The sequence below is a fragment of the Sturnira hondurensis genome, unplaced genomic scaffold (assembly GCF_014824575.4).
Source record: "Sturnira hondurensis isolate 20B ecotype Veracruz unplaced genomic scaffold, ASM1482457v3 Scaffold0024333, whole genome shotgun sequence".
In the NCBI taxonomy this organism is placed as follows: domain Eukaryota; kingdom Metazoa; phylum Chordata; class Mammalia; order Chiroptera; family Phyllostomidae; genus Sturnira; species Sturnira hondurensis.
The window spans coordinates 634,041-658,798 of NW_028096964.1; positions in this window are offsets into that span (position 1 = coordinate 634,041).

Below are 24,758 nucleotides of genomic sequence, written 5' to 3' on the forward strand. Positions count from 1 at the left end.
TGGCATCCAGTTAAAGAGAAGCCACTTTTCACAGCCTGGGAAGGACAAAAGGCAGCGCTTCCTGAAAGTGTCAGTGGTTGGCCGGTCTCGTGTTTGTCTGATACAATGCAGGATGGCCGAGGGAGTGTGTCATGCTGACAAACAGAATATTCTAGTTAAGAGAAAGGCTTTCGTTGCACACATTGATTGCCAATTTGCAAAAATGGTAACAAAGCACCTTAGCTACATAAAATCTCATTTTGCTTTGATGATTCAGAAGATACCTCAGTGCCTTGGGGTTATTGTTAGAAACCAATTATGGTTTTACAGGTAACCAAAAGCTTGCATAATTAAACATTTGCCTAGAAATGGGGGGTCCTGCCTCAGCATCCCTGATTCCATACCTCAGGGAGTGGCCCTGTGCCCGGGGCCTCTCTTGGCTAATCATGACATGGGCAGATTTCCTCATCTCAAAGCCTGAACACTGCCAAAGTGATAATCATCCCCCAGGGCAAGCCAGCAGCAGTTCATTAATTTTAAAAGCCCTGAATCTTGGATCCCAGAACTGGGCTTGTGTGGGTGGGTTGTGGTTTCCAAGCCCTGCTCTGAAACGAAAGGACGCAGGGCTCTGTCTTGGTCCTGAGCTGCCGGGTGCTCCGCCACTCACCCAGGTAACTAGAGAGCAACCGCCCGAGTGCGCTCTGGCGATACCGCCGTGACTAACAGTCTGCTTCCCAAGAAGCTCGTAATTCCTTTGACTGGTTGTCTTTCAACCTACAGTATGGAGAATAATTCAGCATATTTGCCTCACAGTTATTAGTTAATTAAATGCCTTAAATACAAAGGGCTTAATTACAAAGAGCTCCGAGAGTAACGTAGGTGCTGCTACTCACGTCAGGTGTGCCTCACTCTGCTTAGCTCAGTAGTGACTCACTTCGGGAATGCTGAGTACACTTACTTAGTGTTTTGCAAAAACTTTTAATCCCCATCACACACCTTAGAAACGGGTGTTACAATTTCCTTCATGTTGCAGGTGAAAGAAATAACTCAGGAAGGGTGAGCCTCTGTCCACCGCCACAGGCTGGAAAGAGCAGAGCTCACATCAGACCCGTTTTCGGAGGCCAGAGCCCGGGTGCTCGCTTCCCTGCCTCGCCCAGCCTCTCTGTTCATAGAGTGGCCCCTGCATGCTGTGGGTGTTTAGGAAACACACATTCTCCCTTCTCATGAGACGGACCGCCACAGCCTTCCCCTCTGTGGCCCTCAACATTCATGTGAGTGCCAGGGCCTCCAGCAAAACACAGCAGAGCCCGGCTCGATAGCCCTGGTTCTGGCACAAATGAAGGGTTCTCCACGGAGCAGAGACCGTGCATGCAACCTGGGCCTCCTGCCCGGCAGGGGCTGCGTAGGTCATGGCTGCCTCAGCCAAAGGTCAGCTCAGAGTCACCCATGCCGCACGTGGGAACTAAGTGCAGCAGGCCACCAGCATCTTCCTTCACGGAAGGGCCTGAGCTTGTGGGTTTGAACCCAGCTGGCTTGTTGAGCTCTTCATCCTTATTTAGCCCGAGTTCCCCGCCATACTTTTATCTGTGCATTTCTCCCTATTCCATCCCCATCTGCTCCATCTCATGTCGTTCCCCGCTATCGCTATGCTGTTCTCATTTCTGTTTTGGTGAAGACTGTTGGACAACCAGTGACTGTGATTCCTTCCTCCATCTGGTAGGGAGCTCTCAGCTCTCGTGTCTGTGTTCTGTTCTCTTACCTCGCCTCCTGGAGTTTGTCTGGTTTTTAGGGGAGGCAACTGGCTTCCCTCAGACTGTTCCTCTCAGCAACACACGTTTGCCGTCCTGCAGAAGTGAAGGCAGTTTGAGGGCAGATACTAAGGGAGCAGATACAGGGGATTCTCCGGAATCAGAGGCAAAATGGAACTGGGCAGAGGGGAGGTGCAGTCACAGGTGCTGATTTAGGAGGCTGGGCGGGCGACCTGGGGGAGGACATGCGGGCAGTGTGTGAGCTGGAGGGATGGTGAGGCACCAGCCCAGAACCAGAGAGTAAAAGGGGGACTGAGAAACAGGGGGCCCAGAGAGAAAGAGGTGCTCACTTTACAAAGTGCCCCTCAGGCACAGGCTAACCCGACAGCACTCCAGTGTTTCTTCTTGACTGTTGATTTCCTTTAATTCCAAATGTTCTTATCTCTGCAATAAGATTCACAAGACCTAAAAGGACCTTGTCTCATATGTGAAGACACTGAGGCTCAGAGACATCAAGTGATTTACCCAAGGTCACACAGCTTGGAAAATCAGACACCTGGAAACGGGTCTCCTGAGAGCTTGTTCTCGATGCCCCGCAGTCCCCACACAGGTAGGATCAACTGTGATGGGGATGGTGCTCGTCTGTTGTTGCTACACATGAAGGACCACAGCTTGGCAGTTTGAAATTACTCATTTCTCATGGTACGTGTGGCCCAGGAGGTTGGCTACTGCTTTGTGGGGTCCCGACCATCCTGGCCTCTGTATTTTCTTAGTTTCTTTCTCCTTTCTTCCAGACTCAAACCTCTTAGCCTCAGATATGTTTTCTCCTTAAATCCCCGTAGTGCTGCTGGGTCCTTGGCACGCTGGCTTCTCCTGCTCCAGGCCAGGGGACCCTTGAGGGAACTCGGAAGAGAGAGAGCCACAGTGGTGATTCTCTCCCAAGTAGAGGTATTTTTGCAACATGACTCAATATCCCACTTGTTGTGAGGAACTTTCAATGGACTCTTATCAGGAAGAGTCCTGATAAGACATAATATATTATTTATATATCAAAAGTGCTTTTGCATGTAGGCAGTGAGGTAAACTTCTAAAGCAAAGGCAGTGTGAAGGAGCCACTGAGAATGTGAGAAGGGAAACTCACACGGAACTCGCCACCCACTTCCCCGGCAGTTGGGGCCCTGGCTTCATTTCCCAGTGAGGTCGGTTCCCGGCCAGCACACCTCGTGGTCGTCAGCACCTTCACGCAGCACTGTGCTCCAGGCTCAGGCCTTAACAAGCACGTAGTAAAACCAGTCTTCACAAATGTCCAGCTGGCCCCTGTGAAGTTGGGCAGCCTTCCTGTGTAGGACACCCTGCATTTTATGGAACCTTTAGCATCTCTGGCCCTTGCCCACTAAATACTAATAGTAGAGCCAGCCATCGGTGAGAGAATTGGAAACGTCCCCACAGAAACCCAAACAGCCCCTAGAGGGCAGACCCATCACCTGAGTGAGAACCACTGAAATGAAGTATTAGTAACAGAGATAAAAAGAAAGTAGATTCAGAATGGGTTTTGGAGGGGCCACTTACAAGTTGTATGATGTTGAGAAAGTCATATAGTTTCCCCTTCTGAGCCTCAGTTTACCTGCAGGTTGGGGGTCAGAGTCACCTCTTCTGCTCCCTCACTTGGGTAAATACCAACTGTGATCACGCTCATGAGATGACTTTGGAGCCTTAAACCCCACTGAGCCGACAATTGCTCCAGCCCACAGCACAGTGCTCAGTGCCTCCGCCCCACTCCCCACCCTGCCCTTCTTAAACACGCTTAGCTCGCGGCCCCTTCTGTCTGGCACAAAATTTCCTTCATTTGGAAAGCTATGTGGGAAGCAATCTAATAGGTTAAATGATACTTAAGCTTACATGGGCAATAATAGACCCTCCTCCACCCCTTCTCCCAAATGATACTTGCCTTTAGGATAGAGTCTCAGAAAAACACTTCACGACACCCAGAAGACTTTCTAAGGCGGCCCTGCAGCCTGGTAGGGGAAGCTGCTGGGCTTCGCTGCACCAGGATTAGGAGATGCACAGGCTCCCGTGGCCAGAGCTCTGGCTCAGTGGCTTCCACTCCCGCCATTCTCAGCAAAGTAGGCTCTCCAGGCCTGCTTTCCTCCTCCTTAAAGTGGATAAGTAACACCCAGTCTAAGGGGCTCTTACCCTATCGGGATTGTATACGGCAATACACACGCACACACAATAATTAAGAATACTAATGTTGTCCTATATGGGGACCTAATCATCACTGCACGTATCAGTTAGAATGATTTTTCTTCTCTAGGGAAAAGCAGACAGTACAATGTTTGCATGCTTAATATTCGTGGGTGTATATTTACAAGTTCTGCTTACATAAATCCCAAGCCCCTCTTCTATCCAATGCCCTCAGCACGTGAAGGCATTAACTAATATTCCTTCAAGGATGTATGATGATTTTACTATTTCAGCATCCACACTAAGGGGAAAAGCTTGTTTCAGAACCCACAAAAATGCCCCGAGGGCAGCTTCCCTTACTAATCTGACAGAGTGGAAGGAAGAGGCTTCGGTTCTGGCAAATCTCTGACTGCTTTTAAAGCACCTTCTCTCAGTCTCGGGTTTCCTGAACCAAAAACAGATAACTAGTACTTCTCTAATAAAACTTGCCTCTTATTAGAGGTTGTGGGAATTAAGTGAAGTAATGCATGTAAAAAATTCAATCTGAAGTACAATGAGATTTTGAATTCACAGCAGTGGTCTACAAACGTTTTCAATTTCACATCCCCGTAAGTGAAAACATTAGAGCAAACTTTCCTAATGCACAAATATATATTGAAAAACTATATATAAGTACTACCAGACTAACACATTACTTATGTTATAAAACATGCACAACAATAAAAATGTTTAAAGAATGAGTTACAGATTAAGCAAATAATGCTGTAAAGTAATTTTGCATTATTTTATTTATTTATGATACAGAAACTTTTAGGAGCTCACAAAAATAGAACTACTATCTATAAATGTGTTTTTGTGGAGATTGATACAATTGAACACACTTCATTGGGGTTTTTTTTTACTTCATTGTTTTTGATTCTGTTAGTTTAACATTTTCTGAGACAGCATTTGAAGGTCTAATTCTTAGTTGTGGATTTTGATTTTAATGGCTGTCCAACTTGTAAAAAGTGCTCCTCAAGAAGCACAAATCAAACAGTGATGAGTAACTGATGTACTAAATCATGTGACTCAATTTTATCCACCAATTTCACAAACATTTTTTGTTGAAACTCAGCTAGAAAATTTTCATCTTCCTTGATGCCAATTAGTTGTTCTTGCAAATTGGTCATAAAGGACTATATATTAACATTTTTTCGCAAGTGGAATTACAACCTGCCATTGTTGGGAAGATTGTGAAATAAGACAGGCAATGATGCCTATTTTTAAAGTGTGCACACAGGAACACTTTTATAGATGGCGCTCATTATTTGGGGCAACAATAATAATTATAGCCCATCAGTTTTCAAAAGTTTCTCTCAAGTTTCTTTTAAAAAGCTGTCACTCTCTTACTTATTATTTTAAAAAAGCACCTTTATTTTGAAGGTACAAATTATAGTGTTTATTATTATTTTTAAAATAAGTGCTAAGGAGCATCTTTCTGGCAGCCATTTGTTTTCCCAATGATGGGTCACAAATTTTGAGCAGCTACAGTTTTTGTTTGTTTGTTTTTTTAAAAGAAAAATGTATAATTTATCTTTAAATTAGGTGTCACCCTCTGACTGGAAACTTCCAGCCAGGACACCCTCATATTCATGCGACCGTGACCACCCAAAGACTGACTCAGCGAGGGCCACAGTGACACTCTGAATATTAAATGCTAGTTAAAGTTAGTTTCTTTATTTTTTAGATAAAAATAAATATCAATAGAAACCCAGATTATTTTCTCCTCACTCTACAAAGCTGCACTCATTGTCTGATAAAGTAGCCTTAGTCACGCATGGCTCTTTAAATAAAACTGTAAATCAAGGTCATGAAAGACAAAGAAAGACTTTCAGTTAATTTAATTGAAAGTACATTAATTAATTGTAAGTAAATAAAATGAAAATTTCATCATGCATTTCACCAGCCACATGTCAAGCGCTCCACAGGCAGAGGTTGCCGTATTGCGCAGAGCAGATATAGAACATTTCCTTCATCTATTGGCAAACTTCCTTCACCGACCAGGAAACTCAACTGGACAGCGGATGGTCCCATGGTCTGCTCTTTGCAGACCGCTGCATTAGAGTACCACCAAAGGTCTACTGGGCATGAGCATTGGCCTGAACTAAACCTCTTCTGGCAAGAGCCTCAAGCTGTCAGTGCATAGACTGTGTCTATAGTCCAGGGTTGGGAAGTCTTCTGCACCAAAGGCACTCTCTCTCTACCATCCCCTCATTGAGAGTGTTCTGTTCATTACTCTGCTCTCTCTCAGCAGCTTGAGAAAGCAGGGAGACCCTGTGAGGTCCTTGCACACTCTCTGCTGGGTGTGTGAGAGCCGAGTTCAAGGACCCGAGCTTTTTCATGATGGTTGCTGGGGATCAGCATGCCCTTAGCAACATCTGAAAAGATGAATCTACCTTGGGTCTGATTCCTCATAAATCAAAGGCAAAATAATAGCTCAAGCTACCAAAACAGAGCAAGTATTCTTACTTGCCTTGTGGTTTGTTATGGAATAAGCTTATTAAGATGTCAAAGAAATCCAACTCTGGATGGAAACCCTTTAGAAGATGTAACTGGGTCTACAGAATGGAAGGAGGGCCATGTGAGGCCAGCACAAGTCGAAGGTGGGCTATGGAGGTGGAACAAGGGGGCATCTGGGGGGAAGGAAGGAGGGCTGCAAGGACCAAGAACCAAGAGGAGACAGACAAGGTGAAGTGCGGCCATAGAGGGAGGCTGCTTTGCAATTCAGCCAAGAGCTGGCCCCCCAGAAGGTTTTTCCAGTGACCCAAAGTATTAAATTGGCATATGCTGACCTACATTTCTAGCATAAATTATTGTTTGCCTTGGTAAGGAGGCGACTGCCACTTTCAAAAGGTGGAAAAATTAGGCAGTGGGAGCCAAGGGAACAATCAAACAATCGCCCGGCAGCCCAACCCTACACTTAACAAAAAAGAAGAGTTCTCTGAAGAAATGTCTCTCTGGAGTGCCCCTCTGGAGAGAGGACACACACACAGTCGTTATGTGTGCCTCTATAATAAGGGACGAATAAGGGAAATATTAATGAAATATAGTTCAGTAGGAAAAAAATCTTTCCTGCCCACTTTTCACAAGGCAATGACAAGAAAGGTGATGAAGCTGAAATTCTTTTCTGTTGACTTTGCCTTGTGGATCTGATTCTGGAGAAAGAAATATGGGTGGTTGTAGCGCCTTGCTGCTGGTGGAGGCTGGAAGATGTATAGCTGATTTCTGTGACAGGAAATAACATCTGTTTTTACTCAGGGACCAAATAATATTTCTCAAAGTCTGGCTGAGCAATTGGGTTTTCTTTTACTGGCAAAGCCAGCACGGTGCCCTATAAATCTGAAGCTAACACCTTTTTCTTAACTTGTTCCTTCTGCTGACACATCGGAAAACGGAAAGGCTTAAATTCTTCCCTCCATGACTGGTCCTGTAACTTCCCCTGGCACTGGATGAAATTTCCATCAGCTCAGGGAAGGGGAGCCCATGCTGCCTGCGGCCTCCCCTAGGTCCCCTCAGACCTCCCGCTGGACCCTTCCCCTTCCTCACACAGGGCTGCCAATGCCAATGCCTTTCCCTTTCCCGGAAAGGGCATCTCCTTTCCGCTCTGATGCCCAGGCGGGAAGCGGTCTCTGTCCCACAGGGAAGAAAACCAAGTTGCTCTTTAAAAAAGGAGGTGTGCATGCACGCAGCACAGTATAAAAAGTGCACTAATCTTCAGTGTTCAACTTGGTGATTTTCCATGTTTAAACACCAGGTCAAGATCTAGAACATTCTCAGCACTAGGAATTTTCTCTCACACACCCTCCTAGTCCATTACCCACCCTGCCTCACTGTAATCACTACTCTGATTTTCATAAATATCACTTCTTCCCATGACTTAGGTCCTCACTATAGGACAACTAATCTCTCAGGAGAAGCCCGTGTTAACCCCATTCATAAGGCAGATGAATAGAATAGTGATGCCAATTTATTACTGTGCGGTGAAAAATGCAATTTCCCCAGGCACTCATTCCCAGCCAGCAAAGTCTCTCTCTTGCCAGTGGGGATGGGACGTGCTCAAAGTCAACTTCCTAAGATTCTCACTCCCCTGGGCAAGGGCTAGTAAGCATTGCTAACATTTGTTGTAATGATTCTTCTTGTCATATGCTTCCATACCAACAGTTTTTTAAAAATACAATAAACCCAACACTAACATGAAGAAGACTGACGTTGGCAAGGATGTGGCACTGCTGGAATGTAAGTTGGTAACCTGTCTTTGAGAAAGTGCACTGCAGTATCTACAGAATTGAACAAGTGCCTACCCTCGGGCAAAACAAACCTGTTTCTAGGTTTATACCTAACAGATAGGCATACGTGTGTTCACCAGATCATGAGCTAGGCTTTTCACAATAGCTTTATTTGTAACACCCCAAAATTAGAAGTTACCCAAAGGCCCCTCTATGGAGAATGAATAAATATAATGAAATGTTACTCATCAACGAAGAAGACAGATAATAGTGATACATCTAGCAAGTGGCAGGGCCAAGACTTGAACTTGGGCATGATGGTGCCAGAACCTTGCTCTTAGACAATAGACTCTCCTTCCCTGGCTGGTGGCTCAGTTGGTTAGAGTGCTGTCCCATACACCAAAAGGTGGTGGGTTCGATCCCCAGTTGGGCACTAATGAGAGGCAACCAATTGGTGTTTCTCTTTCACACTGATGTTTCTCTTTGTCTTCCTCTCTCTCTCTTCCTTCCTCTCTTTCTAAAAAAAATCAATAATCATATCCTCAGGTGAGGATTAATAAAAAAAATTAAGACTTCTGGCCAAGATGAAGGCATAGGTAGACACACTTTGCCTCCTCACACAACCAAAAGACAGACAACAACAATTTAAAAACAAAAAACAACTAGAACTGACAGAAAATTAAACTGTATGGAAGTCCAACAAGGAGTTAAAGAAGACACATTCATCCAGACCAGTAGGAGGGGCAGAGATGGGCAGCTGGGCAAAGAAAACTCACAGCAAGCCTGTGGCTGGTGGACCCAGCTAGGCAGCAGATTGTGGAACAGACCACGGTGCACAAGGCTGCAGCTGGCCAGCAAGGTGTCAGCTGGTGGACTGGGAAGTTCCACAGTAACTCTCAGATAAACCAGGCAAAACTGGGGAGTGGGTTGGACCACACAACCCAGGGTGCCAGCACAGGGAAATAAAGCCTCAAACCACTGATTGAAAACACCTGTGGGGGACTTCCGCCAAGATGGAGGCATAGGTGGAAACACGGTGCCTTCTCCCACAACCAAGTTTGAACACAACAAAGGTTTGGAGAACTAGGACACACCCAAAGACCAGAAAACGGAATTATACAGAAGTCCGACAACTACGAACCGTTCAACAGGGACGGTAAGAGAGGTGGAGCCAGCAGCGGAGCTGGCTCGGGCAGGACAGATCCCCCGACCTAGGCACGCAGGCAGCCCGGAACCAGTCGGGGTGTGGGGCAGACTGATCGCAGTCGCACATTCGAGCACAGTGAGACGGACCACAAAGGCCCCAGGGGGCGAACCAGTGGTGGAGGGCTGACAGCGGTGGCACACTCTCGTGCCATGGAACGAAACGCGTGGGCCTGGTGACGGTGGTGGCTGTGGCGCCGGGGCCACAGCGGCAGGCGGCAGATGGGAAGCCATTGTCCCTCTTTGACTCCGCCCCCACATACAACATCACAACCCAGCGATTTAGTTGCCCTGCTCTAGTGAACACTTTAGGGCTCCGATCCTGCTACTTAACAGGCATGAACAACCCAAAAGATGGTGCAAGAAGAACTCAAAGTCCCAGAGCCAATAACTCTAAGCGACCGAGAAATTGCCAGCCTCTCAGAAGCACAATTCAAGACACTATTTATCAGGATGCTCACAGAACTGGTAGATTATAGTCACAAATTAGAGGAACACAGTCACAAATTAGAGGAACACAGTCACAAATTAGAGGAACATATGAAGGCTAAACTACTTGAAATGAAGGGAGATGCACAGGAAACCAATAGTGATGGAAAGGAAACTGGGACTCAAACCAATGGAATGGACCAGAAGGAAGAACAAAACATCCCATCAGAAAGGAATGAAGAAATGAGAATTCAAAAAAATGAGGAGAGGCTTAGGAACCTCCAGGACATCTTTAAACGTTCCAACATCCGAATTATAGGGGTACCAGAAGGGGGAAAGAAACAGCCACGAGTGGAAAACATATTTGAACAAATAATAAAGGAGAACTTCCCCAGTCTGGCAAAGGAAATAGACTTCCAGGAAATCCAGGAAGCTCAGAGAGTGCCAAAGAAGTTGGACCCAAGAAGGAACACACCAAGGCACATCATAATTACATTAGCCAAGACCAAAATGAAGGAGAGAATCCTAGAAGCATCAAGGGATAAGGGGACAGTCACCTACAAAGGAGTACCCATCAGACTGTCAGCGGATTTCTCAAAAGAGACCTTCCAGGCAAGAAGGGGCTGGAAAGAAGTATTCCAAGTCATGAAATCCAAAGACCTACAGCCAAGATTGCTCTATCCAGCAAAACTTTCATTCAGAATGGAAGGACAGATAAAGTGCTTCTCAGATAAGGTCAAGTTCAGGGAGTTCATCTTCACTAAGCCCTTATTATATGAAATGCTAAAGGGACTTATATAAGAAAAAGATGATGAAAAATATTAACAGTGAAAGGACAGCAAACACACAGTTATTAACAACCACACCTAAAACAAAAGCAAACCAAGAGGACAGCTAGATCAGGAGTGGAACCATAGAAATGAAGAACACATGGAGGGTTAGAAACAGGGAGGTGGGAGGAGGAGAAGGGGGGAGAAGGCACAGAAAATAGCATAGATGGTAGGTAGAAAATAGATGGGGGGAGGGTGAGAATAGTGGGGGAAATATAGAATCTAAAGAACTTGAGACACGTGGTTATAAACTAAAGGGGGGGAGAATGGTGGGGGAGGGAGTGTGCAGGTGGAGGGGAATGAAGGGGGGAATAGAACAACTATAATGGTATAATCAATAAAATATATTAAAAATAAATTTAAAAACAACAACAACAAAAAAGAAAACACCTGTGGGGACTGAGGTGCAGGGAGAAACTCCCAGCCTCACAGGAGAGTTTGTTGGAGAGACCCACAGGGTCCTGGAACATACACAAAACCACCCACCTGGGAATCAGCACCAGAAGGCCCCAATTTGCTTGTGGGAAGTGGGGAAAGTGACTGAAATCCGATAGAGAGCGGAGCAGGCGCCATTGTTCCCTCTCAGACCCCTGCCCCACATACACCATCACAACGAAGTGGGTTACCCCACCCAGGTGAATACTTAAGGCTCTGCTCCTCACTACATAACAGGCGCATTAAGACAAAAAAATATGGCCCAAATGTAAGAACAGTTCAAAGCTCCAGAAAAAATACAACGAAGTTACAAAGAGGTAGCCAACCTATCAGATGCACAGTTCAAAACACTGGTAATCAGGATGCTCACAGAATTGGTTGAATTTGGTTGCAAATTAGATGAAAACATGAAGGCTACACTAAGTGAAATAAAGGAAAATATACAGGGAACCAATAGTGATGGGAAGGAAACTGGGACTCAAATCAACGATGTGGACCAGAAGAAAGCAACATCCAATCAGAAAAGAATGAAGGAACATCTTCATTAGGAATATTCAGGACATCTTTAAACATTCCAACATCCAAATTATAGGGGTACCAGAAGGAGAAGAGGAAGAGCAACAAGGGGAAAAGTTATTTGAACAAATAATGAAGGAAAACTTCCCCAATCTGGCAAAGGCAATAGACTTCCAAGAAATCCAAAAAGCTCAGAGAGTCCCAAAGAAGTTGGACCCAAGGAGGAACACACCAAGGCACATCAGAATTACATTACCCAAGATTAAAAATAAGGAAAGAATCTTAGAAGCAGCAAGACAAAAGAAGACAGTTACCTACAAAGGAGTTTCCATCAGACTGTCAGCTGATTTCTCCAAAGAAACCTTGCAGGCAAGAAGGTGCTGGATGAAAGTATTCCAAGTCATGAAAGGCAAGGACCTACATCCAAGATTGCTCTATCCAGTAAAGCTATCATTTAGAATAGAAAGGCAGATAAAGTGCTTCTCAGATAAGGTCAAGTTCAAGGAGTTCATCATCACCAAGCCCTTATTATATGAAATGTTGAAGGGACTTATCTAAGAAAAAGAAGATAAAAAATATGTACAATAAAATGACAGCAAACTCACAATTATTAACAACCACACCTAAAACAAAAACAAAAACAAACTGAGCAAACAACTAGAACAGGAACAGAACCACAGAATGGAGATCACATGGAGTATTAGCAACAGGGAAGTGGGAGGGAGAGAGAGGGAAAAGGTAGAGAATAAGGAGCATAGATGGTAGGGAGAAAATAGATAGAGGGAGGGTAAGAATGGTACGGGGAATGTAGAAGCCAAAGAACTTATAAGTATGACACATGCACATGAACTAAAGGGGGGGATGTGGGTGGAAGGAGGTGTATAGGGTGGAGGGGAGTGAAGGGGGAAAATGGGACAACTATGATACCATACTAAAATATATATTTTTTAAATTAGATTCTCCTGCCTCTCAACACAATGTAATAGTCACAGTACTTTCATATACTGCTGGTGAGAGTATAAACTTGAAGAGCATTTTGGGAAGTGAGTTCGCAGCCTATAATAAGATGTAAATGCACTTGTCATAAAATCTAGCAATTAAGTCCATTAAGATATACTCTAAGCAACACTGACAGTCAACACAAAGAAATGTGTGCGAGCATGGTTGTAATAGAAAAAAGGATAAATAAACTGTCACATATTCATTAGATGGAATGCTATTACAGCCATTAAGACAAAAAAAACCTTTATCTTTATGTAGCTGTTAAAAATATGAATAGATCTCATGTTCGATCTGTATGATCTACTCAAAAACATGAAAAAAGAAGATATGCAAATGGACAATAAGCAAATGAAAAGATTCTCAATATCACTAATATCACTAAAGATTCTCAATATCACTAATCATTATGGAGATGCAACTCCATATGGAGATGCATCTCCATATGGAGATGCAAATTAAAACTATAATGAGCCCTAGCTGATGAAGCTCAGTGCATTGAGTGCTGGCCTGTAAATCTAAGCGTCATTGGTTCAATTCCATGTCGGAGCACATGCCTGGGTTGCAGGCCAGGCTCCCAGTAGGGGGCGTGTGAGAGGCAACCACACACTGATGTTTCTCTCCTTCTCTCCTATCATTTCCCTTTGTCTAAAACTAAATAAATAAAATCTTTAAAAAGCTATAATGATATATCACCTCACAGTCATTAAGATGTCTATTATTTTTTAAAAAACAGAAAATAATCAAAAGCAGGGTCTTGAAGAGGTATTTGTACATCCATGTCTATATCAACATTATTCACAATAGCTAAAATGTGGAAGCAGCCTAAGTGTCCATCTTTGAATGAATGGATAAGCAACATATGTTAGATGCATACAATGGAATATTATTCAGCCTTAAAAAGGAAAGACAGCCCTGGCTAGTGTGGCTCAGTGGATTGAGCAATGGCCTGAGAACCAAAGGGTCGCCAGTTAAATTCCCCAACAGGGCACATGCCTGAGGTTCAGAGACAACCAACTGATGTTATCTCTTACACATCAGTGATTTCTCTCCCTCCGTTCCTCACTCCCTTCCCCTGTCTCTAAATAAATAAAATCTAAAAAAATTAAATTTAAAAAGGGAAAGAGATTATGACACATGCTACAACATGAATGGGCCTTAGGATATTAGGCTAAGTGAAATACGCCAGTCACAAAAAGACAAATACCATGTGATTCCTTTCATATGAGATATTTATTTATAGTAGTCGAATTGGTAGAAACAGAAAGTATGAATAAAATGGTGCTTGCTGGGAGCTGAGGGAGGGAAAACTAGGAGTCGCTTAATGAGGAAAGAGTTTTAGTTTTGCAAGATGAAAAGTGATGGAGACCAACAGTGATGGTTTCCCCACTTTGTGAAGGTATTTAATGCCACTGAACTGCACACTTAACATGGTTAAGACGGTAAATGGTGTGTGTATTTCACCATGATAAAAAATACTATTAGAAAAAGAAATATAGCAAAATGTCTTTATGACCAGAGACTAGAGAGAAATACTTTAGGCAGGACACAAAAACACTACCATGAAGAAAAGGTGCATCTTTTACACTACATTTTAATTAAAATTTCTGACTATTATAAAAAACCTAGGAGAGCTAAAAGCCAAGCCTTAGGATGGGAGAGGATATTTACCTGACAAAGGGATTGAATTTCAATGATAGGAAGAACCCCGATGGATAGTAATAGTATAAGTGTTGTTTTCCTAGTTGTGACAAATGTATGATAACATGTTAACAACAGGGGAAATAGCTATAAGCTATGTGGGAATTTCCTGAATACCTTCCTTTGCAACTTTTATATACAGTATTTCCACCACTCCCCACCCATCTGCAATGGTTTTAGTTGCCCACAGTCAACCCCAATGCAAAAATATTAAATTTCCCCAACCATAGACTTGTCTGTTCTTGGCATCCAGCCATGGACATGATTGTGGCTCCATGATCCACCCTCCTCCTCACGTATTGTCAGAGGATCAGTAGTAGCCTAATGCCATGTTACAATGCCTTCTTCATTCTCCTCATTTCATCTCAGCATACCGGCATTACCTCATCTCACATCATAACAAGAAAGGTCACAATAAGATATTTTGAGAGCAAGACCACATTCACATAACTTTAAGTAGTTTATTATTATAGTTCTGTTTTATTTTAGTTATTTTTGTTCATCGTTAACTGTGCCTAATTCATAAATTAAACTTTATCATAGGTATGTATGTATAGGAAAAAACAGTATATGTAGAGTGTGGGAGGTCTTGGAACCAGACCTTGGAACAAGGTCTTGGTCTCTATGGATAAGGTAAAACTATAGTAAGTCAAAAGCTATTCAAAAACAAAAAAATTATTTTCAAAAACAGGTTAGTGAGCACTGGCTGGTGTGACTCAGTGGATTGAGCACCGGACTGTGAATCAAAGGGTCGCTGGTTTGATTCCCAGTCAGGACACATGCTGGGTTTACTTTCCAGGTTCCCAGTGGGGGGCACATGAGAGGAAACCACACACTCATGTTTCTCTCTCTCTCTTTCTCCCTCACTTCCCCTCTCTAAAAATAAACAATAAAATCTTTTTAAAAATGCATACTTAAAAAAAGGTTAGTGAAAATCCACATGTATATAATTGGCTATTCTCTTTGGGTTTAAATTAAGGAGATATTTTCTTTTCTTTCTCCATCTTCCCCAATGTTGTGGATCATGTATTAAATGGAATTTAATAGAAATATGAAATAGAAATATAGTCATCATCTAACATTTAAGAGTCATCATAAAGGTAGGAATTTGGGGAAGGGATTTTCCACATATTTATGTGACGATGCCATCTCTTTTCACTCACATCAGTGAACTCTTTATAACTAGAAGGAACGGGAGCAGATATGTTTACACTGAGATAATGGGGCATTTGACATTAGAAGAAGGGTTTCCAAAATTGAAAAGGACTAAGAATACTGGTCAATAAGAAAAAATTCAAATTAAGAGCACAGATTAAGAGATGTATGGTAAACTTCTGGCCAAGATGGAGGTTTAAGTAGATACACTTTACCTCCTAACACAACCAAAAGAAGAAAAACAATACATTTTAAAACAAAACATAACCAGAACCTGCAAAAAATCAAACTGTATGGGAGTCCGACAACCAAGGAGTTAAAGATGAAACGTTCATACCACACTGGTAGGAGGGACAGAGACTGGCAGCTGGGGTGGAGAGGACTTGCAGCAAGGCGGTGGCTGGCGGACCGAAACAGAAAAGGCAGTGACTGGTGACTAGATGGTCCCATATTTGTGTGCAGATAACCCAGATAGAACAACTGGGGGCAAGACAGACCACGCAACTCCAGGGTTCCAGTGAGGGGAAATAATGCCTTAAAACCTCTGACAGTAAACACCTGTGGGGGCTGTGGCAGAAAAAGAAACTCCCAGCATCACAGGAAAGTTTATTGGAAAGAACACAAACCCACTCACCCAGGAATCAGCACCAAAAAGGCCCAATTCACTTGTGGGTAGCAGGGCAAGTGACCAAAAGCCTGCAGAGAGATAAGCAAGCAGCATTGCTCCCTCTTGGACTCCTCTCCCACATACAGTGCCACCAAGCAATGGCATGGGTTGCCCCGTCCTGGCGAATACCTAAGGTTCCACCCATTACTATGTAAGAGGCTCACCAAAACAGAAAAATATGACCCAAATTAAAGAAGAGATCAAAGCTCCAAAAATAGAACTAAGTAATGGAGTGATAGCCAGTGTATCAGAGTTCAAAACACTGGTAATCAGGATGCTCACAGAAATGACTGAGAATGGTCGCAAGATGGAGGAAAAAGTGAAGGCTATGAAAAGTGAACTGAAGAGAAATCCAGAGGGAACCAACAGAGATGGGAAGGAAAAAGGGACTCAAATCAATGATTTGGACCAGAAAGAAGGAAAAAAAACATTTAACCAGAACCAAAAGAAAAAATAAGAATTCAAAAGAATGAGGAGAAGCTTAGGAACCTCTGGGACAACTTTAAATGTTCCAATATCCAAGTCATAGGGATTCCAGGAGAAGAGGAAGAGCAAGAAATGGAAAACTTATTTGAAAAAATAACAAAGGAGAACTTGCCCAATCTAGAAAAGGAAATAGACTTCCAGAAAGTCCAGGAAGCTCAAAGTCTGAAAGAAGTTGAACCCAAGAAAAAACACACCAAGGCACATCATAATTATATTACCCAAGATTAAAGATAAGGAGAGAATCTCAAAAGCAACAAAAGGAGATGGTTACCTACAAAGGAGTTTCAGTAAGACTGTCAGTTGATTTCTCAAAGGAAACATTGCAGGCAAGAAGGGGCTAGAAAGAAATATTCCAAGTCATGAAAGTCAAGGACCAACATTCAAGATTACTCTATCCAGCAAAGCTATTATGTAAAATGGAAGGGCAGATAAAGTGCTTCCAGATAAAGTCAAGTTAAAGGAGCTCATCATCACCAAGCTCTTAGGATATGAAATGTTAAAGGGACTTACTAAGTAAAAGAAGATGATCAAAACGATGAACAATAAAATGACAACAAACTCACAACTATCAACAACTAAACCTAAAACAAAAATGAAAAAATAAACTAAGCAAGCAATTAGAACAAGAATAGATTCACAGAAATAGGGATCACATGGAGGGTTATCAGTGGGCAGGGGGAGGGGAGAGAATGGGGGGAAAGGTACAGAAAATAAGAAGCATACTGGTAGGTACAAAATAGATGGGGGAGGTTAAGAATAATATAGGACATGGAGAAGCCAAAGAACTTATATGTGTGACCCATGGACATAAACTAAGCAGGGGGAGGGGGAGGTATGTGGGAGGGGGGTGCATTGCAAAGGGAAATAAAGGAGTGGAAATGGGACAACTGTAATAGCAATAATCAACAAAATATACTTTAAAAAATAAATGTATAGCCGACTGCACACTTAAATTATTTAAATAATATTAATTTTGTTCCCAAGTGTGAATATGAGAGATTCATCTGCCTGAATCTCCTTTTATAAAACCCAGGCTAGGGATTCAGGTATATTTTTTCCACATACACCATCTTGTTCAGATGTTCAAACCATTGTTGCTTCCAATATTTTCATCTCCGAGAGGCCCACTTGGGTCTTCAATCAGGAAAATTATGAATAAGGTTTTATATAGAGTCCAATTACCCTTGTCACATAATTTCCCAATAGTATTGATCAGGCATAGGAACCTGGTCATGGCCCATAGGGACCATGGTGAAGAGTGACCTGCCTTTGGTCTAAGAAAGACTTCTGCTTGTCCAGCGCCCACTGTCCAGGCTTAATGGTTAAATCTGGTTATTGAACCTGAGCAGGCTTCAAGATAGAGTGCTTTCCCAGTTGCCTTCAGAATGAGAAAACTTCATTATGATTTTCAACATGGGCTGAACACAGGAACAAGTAGCCAAGGTCAGAATATCCTTTTCATTGGTACTTGATATTCTTCACCCAAGAAAAGAAACCTTAATTAATTTGTACTATGTGCCTTCAGAAGAATTAAGCAGCAAAGAATTTTGATTCTTTATTGCCACTGAAAAGTGTTTTACAAATGTACAAATCCATCATAAGTACAGAACAACCAATGAAGAGCCTTCCTCAGGCAAATTTCATGCCTGTACATTTCCTAAGGTGGTGGCTGCAAATTTGAAACTGAGCTCATTCTCGTGGTTCCCAAACTGTGCACTGAGGAACCCTGGGGGAACCACAACCCCCTAGTGTGCTACTGAATACTTTATAGTTTTTACAATACAGAGCAATGTCCCCAGGAGCTAGTAGTTTGAAAGAGTTTACAATTTAAACGGAAAAAGGGATAAAAGAAAAAAATAAGAGTTTACAATTTCAACATTAGAGTTCAGATACGTGCCTTCAGCTGACATTGTTATCGTTGTGAAGCTGGATTTTCTTCAGCTCCTGTGATAAAAAGCAAGAACCAATCAGATGGGTACTAGACTTATGTTTGATCACTTTGAAAATTATATAAATGCCTAGTCATGATGTTGTGTACCTGGAGCTATATATATACAATATTGCATTAAAATAAAATTAAAATTGAAAAGAAAAAGCAAGAACCAAGCAAAAGTCAACGTGGAACAGGAAACGAGGGTCCTGTGTGCAATGATTCTAAGGACTGAGGGACCGTGCAGTGACCTCTAGATGTGCTGGCCCTTCAGCAAGAAAGAATGGTTGTTTCAGGATAATATGAAATATTTTATTTTGATTTGTGTATTATTTTTACAAATGGCTACTTAGTTGTAATGATATAAATACTTATTGTTTAGATGCTACTATTAAATAAACAGAATTGTAAGGTATTTTTTAAATTTTTTTATTTGTTGATTTGAGAGAGAGAGAGAGAGAAGGACAGACAGAAAAACACTGACTTGTTGTTCTACTTATTTATGTATTCATTGGTGGATTCGTGTATGTGCCCTGACTGGGGGGTTGAACCTGCTACCTTGGCTACCTGGCCAGGGCTGCTAGGTATTTCTTTTGACCAAGGGGCTCCATGAAAAGTTATGACTCTAAAAGGGTATCCTGGTCACTAAGAGTTTGGGAAGCTCTGGAACAGATGAACATTGTTCTCAAATTAGTAAAGTAGGTAAAGACAAACCCAAAGAGAGCAAAATGACTTGTTCATATATTTTTAAATTCCCCCTATTTTTACCCAAGTTGAGTGGTTCATTAAGGTTTAGCTCTTTATTCCAAACCCAAATATACACTTTAAAATGTTATTTAAAAAATACCTTTTTAAAAACAGAGATCATTTCCTCCAGTGAATAAAGCATAATACTTAGATTCAGATTTAAGATTTCTGTTCCCCAGTCAACTATTAAATAACTGGCAGCTGTAAGCAGTTACTTAACTGAAAATCCTTTTGCTGCAGACTGAGTACATTTAAAAAATAAAATAAAATTAGAGCTCTCTGGGAAGTCCAAGGCAGCAGAAAATTAACATTTATAAGCAATGTTATAAATAAAAAGCAAACAAAAAAACAAAAACAAGAAAACAATTAATGACAACGCAATTAATGAATCCACTGGGTAAAATCTTCTATCAAGCGTTCTCTCTGATTAAACTACAGGGGCCAGAAAACACTTCACGAATCACACCTGACAGTGGCAGTCTGTGTTTCAGTACAGTTCAAGGACACCTGGCGATTGAATCAACCAGGCCCCTTCTCACCTATTCTCAAAGTGCTCATGCTCAGCCCGATGCAAGTGCAGGACAGTGACACCCATCCCCAGCCTCTCTTCACACATTCCCCTGCCCCAGCCTGAGGGGAGCTCAATGTTCAAGTCTCAGAATTTTCCAACTTTCTAGACTCCAGCTTCATTAGAATTTGAGGGGCTCAAGCACTTAGGTACACTGACTGTATCTCTGATTCTCCAGCTGCTCTGTGCTTCCATTTCCCCACTGGAAAATACGAATCATAATTTCTACCTCGTAGTGTTGCTGTAAAATTAAATTCACAAATACACATAAAACATTCAAAATAGCACTAATGGCCCTCAATAAATATTGGTGATTATTAGGATAAATATCCATTATGAAATTGCTTAATCAAATGATATTTTTTGACTTTTGAAATGTATATCCAAATTTTCCTAAAGAAAAATTTTAAAAGATTTATTTTTTTGAAAGGACTTGTTTACCTGAATGGCAACTTGATTTTTAGACCATCATGTTCAACTGTACCCTGGCCACCCCCAGATGTAATTTGGTTTTCTATCCCATGGCGGTGCTATTTAAGTAGTATCCTGAAGCATTTTCTACCATGACACTGAACTCCAATTTTGAACTGACAGCCCTGGTCTGTTCTTGGAGGGCCTGTTCTCTGCGGCTGCAGGGCCATCTTGGTGTGGTGGATCTGGGGGTCGTCATCAACAGCCTTCCTCTTTTTCCTCAGGCATAACCTCAGTCTCCACTCAGATACCTGTATTTCACCAGGTCCACCACACTGCCCCCTTAGCCCTTGTGCCCGCCCACACGGCTCAAGTGCTTTGGAGCCGAGCAGAACCCCTTTACCCAGGCGTTCAATCACTGTGAAAGGAAGGACAGAAACAAGATCCTGAGAAGGGTTTTTTCTTTAAAGAGACAGAATCTTAAGGAGACATGTGTAAATGATAAAAATTAACTACAGAGGGAGATGTTAAAGAAACACTTATCAGGAAAATATTGAATTTTAAACTCAGCAAAATATGTCTTATTAGAGTAGAAAAAGATACGAAATTTAGTTAAACAGAGAAAGCAAGCCCAGGTAAAAGGAAGGGAAAAGTACATTATGGCACACATAGAAAATGGTCACTTTTAAAGTAAAGAGTTAAAAATTTAAAATTGTATGTAGTAACTGAAGAACTGTTGGGGCATAAAGTGCAAAGAATAGAATTGCCTATAAAATGTTGGATTGGCCAAAAAATTTGTTTAGTTTTTTTGGTTTTTTTAAATATTTTATTTTCATAATTTTAGAGAGATGAGAAGGGAGGGAGAAAGAGAGAGAGAGAGAGAGAGAGACATTGTTGCTTCTTACAAGCCCACAACCCAGGCATGTGCCCTGACCAGGAATCAAACTGGTGACCTTTTGGTTTGGAAGCCGGTGCTCAATCCACTGAGCCACACCAGCCAGGGCTGGTGTTTTCTGTAACATAAGTCACATTTTTGCCCTGGCTGGTGTGGCTTAGTGGATTTAAAATTGGCTTGCAAGCTGAAAGGTCGCTGGTTCAACCTCCAGTCAGAGCACATGCCTGAGTTGAGGGCCAGGTCCCCAATTGGAGGCATGTGAGAGGCAGCCATTTGATATTTCCCTCCCCCTCTTACTACCTCCCTTCCCTTCTCTCTAAAATAAATAAATAAAATATTTTTAAAAAAGACACACTTTTCATTTTTACCAGTAACTTTATAGATTTGGATACTTTGAGTACGTCAGCCATCTCCCACATTGTATAACGTTGATTGTTCTCAGTTAATGTCTTGATTTGATCGCTATCAGCTTCAAATGCTCTGCCTGACCTTGGAGCACCATCCAGCGAGACATCTCCAGCACAAAACTTTGTGAACCACTCTTGGCACACTCGATCAGTCACAGCATATTTTCTCCATACACTGTGCAAATCTTTTACATTTCTGTTGTGTGTTTACCTTTCTTGAAATAATAAAGCACATTATGCTAGAAACATTACATATTTTCTTCCATCTTCAATATTAAATGGCTATACAAAAATTCACCAGTTTTGATAAGGTTTTTTAATGCATGCTGATATGACAGCTGTCATAATACAATCTAACAAAACTGTTTCCAAGGAAGTTAAAGACAACTAAGTGACCAAAAAGCACAGGTGGCAAACACAAAGGCCACAGGCAGAATCCAGCCCTCCCCTTTCTTTTATCCAGCTCGGCACCTTGTTCTACCAGCGGCAGCTCCAAGCTCTTAACTGTTAAGGAGTAGTTACATTTATACAGTCCTAAAGTTACATTTGGCCTTTTGAAGGCAAACTTGAGGCTGACGTGGCTCCTGTTGAAAGTGAGTTTGACACCCCTGTAGAGACATCAGATGAAGAAAACCAAATGAACTTTTTGTTCAACCCCATACTTTAGTGTTTCAATTCAAGTAGCATTGAATAAATAGCAGATTTAACCTAAAGCACTGAACCAAATTCACAAGGATGGGTGTCTCAGAGGTACCTGTAACAGTAGTTCAGTGTCTAGTATTTTGTCAAGAATTTTGTGTCCATATTCATAAGAGATATGATCTAGAACTTTCTTTTCTTGTGATGTCTTTGTCTGGTTTTGGTATCAGGGTACTTTAATTGGCTTCATTAAATGAGTGGTGAAGTATTCCCCTTCTATTTTTTTGGAAGTTTTTGAAGTATTGGTATAAACTCTTCTTTAAATGTTCGGTAGAATCCAGGGGTGAAGCAACCTGGGGTTTTCTTTTTTGGTACTGTTTTATTACTAATTCAGCCTCTTCTGTTAACCCCCTATCAGCCCCATACCCTTCCTCTTTTCCCCCCTTCCCTCTTTGTCCCACTACACCCTGCTCTCCATCCTAATATTTATTATTAGCTTTTCTTCACCTGTGGGAGAAGATCAATAACCTATGTGCCCACTCTTTCTGTCTTGTTCTCACTCCGATTTACATGCTGTTGTTTCTGAACTCCCATAAGAATAGGAAACAACTTAGTAATCATTTCAGACCAGTCCTCGGGGCATATTCACCTGGGCTCTGTGACTTATATTAACTTGTTTATCCTGTGGAGGACAGTGGAGATGCCACTTAATTTAATGGTATGAAAGTGACAAATGGGCCACTCTTCAGGAGGACTTTCAAGAAATCAGAATACCCCCAAGGCTTATGGGCTAAAGCCATAGAAGAAAGACTTGCAATCCATTCCCACAGCCTCTTCTCAAAAATCAGTGAGTCAAAGATACGTGATTCCAGGGCTCTAACTATGGACATGGATTAGAGTGTTTGGAAGGACTACTTCAGTCTCACTCTGGACACACGAACAGCTTCTGCCCTGGTCACACCAGAAATTAGATGTTATTCAAAAACACAATGCAAAGTTTTCTCTCTCTAAAATACACGTGACTAGGTCAACACCATGATGACCATTGCACGAAGGCCAAGTAAACAGTGCAGCTCATGGCCTGACAACCTAACAGTTTGAAGGAAACAAGCCAGGCAATCCAAACCCACCACAGGCAGGGATGTTTGCAGATATTGCAAAGAAAGGGGACATTGGACTAAGGATTACCTAGCCTTAAATTGCAAAACGGCACAAGCATTCTTCTACAAATTCATCTCCCCATGAATTTCCTCCATGAATCCTCCCCTGAGTGTCCACAGCTAACTCAGAGCCCGGGGCAAATAATCGTCCCCATCAATGGCCACCCACCACCTTCCTAGTGGACTCGGGGGGAAGGTATCCACCACGAACATCTCTTATTTTCCTACCACTATGGAGTAGGCAGACCATGATTGGGAAACTTCCACCACATTGTCTTTATCTAAACCTCTGTCACAAGGATTTCTCACTGCCCAGCACAGCTTTCTGCTTCACTCCACTGCTGGCAATACTTGGGGGGGTTACCTTCCAACCAAAATATCAGTATGTTCTCCTAAGGGCCCCCCCACTGAAGTCCCTAACTCTACTCTGCACCTTAGTCCTTTACTGGCTGTCATTAACTATACACTTTTTCTTGCTGCCATTCAAAGCCCCTAAACCCCTTTAAACTCTCAAGTTTATGTTATGTTAACTATGATTTCTGACTCCTTTTGGCTTCCTTGTTCCCCTGATCTAGGCCAACTCTCAAAGCAGAAATAGACCCTTTCATGCTATTGCCAAGATTTCTGCAATATTCTCTAAAACTAGAGACTTCCCAGGTCTAAAATCTATAATCCAAGGGTTCCTCAACAAGGTGTGGGTGAGAGAATACACTCAGGTAGGGGAGAGCAAGCTAACTCAGGTGAGGGTGAGAGCCAACTAAGGTGTGCAGAAGAGAGCTGACTTTGATGTGTATGAGAGAATCATCTTGACTCAGGTGTATAGAGAGATAACTCAGGTAAGGGTAAGAGAGCCAACCTAGGTGTGAATGATTAGGCTATAGACAGAAGAGCCCATTCAGGAGTGGGCACAGAGCTCAGAGTCAAGTCACTGTGGATGAAAGAGTCGAGTCAGGTATGGATAAGAGCCAGCTCAGGTGTGGGTGAGAGAGCTGACTAAGGTTTGTATGGGATCCCACCTTATAGTGGACAAGGGAGCTGACTCAATGTGGCTGAGAGCCCTCCTTTCTCCCAGGATGTCCTAGAGAAGGCAATTTCAGGGTGGTAGGAGAAGGCAGATATTGAGATTATGCACACACCAAAAAGGGGGGACTAATATTTAGCATCTTTTTTCTCCGGCAATTGGAGTACAACTAGTTGGTGGTGAGTCTAGTTCCCTGCTACTCACGGGAATACCTGTGGTGTTGTGGGCATTGTGTGGGTGTTGACAAGACCTCAGTGGTGAGTCTAGTTCCCTGCTACTCATGGGAATACCTGTGGTGTTGTGGGCATTGTGTGGGTGTTGACAAGACCTCAGTGGCCATGGCTGGAATAAACGGTGCTGTTCTAACCCAGGTCTTTCTCCTT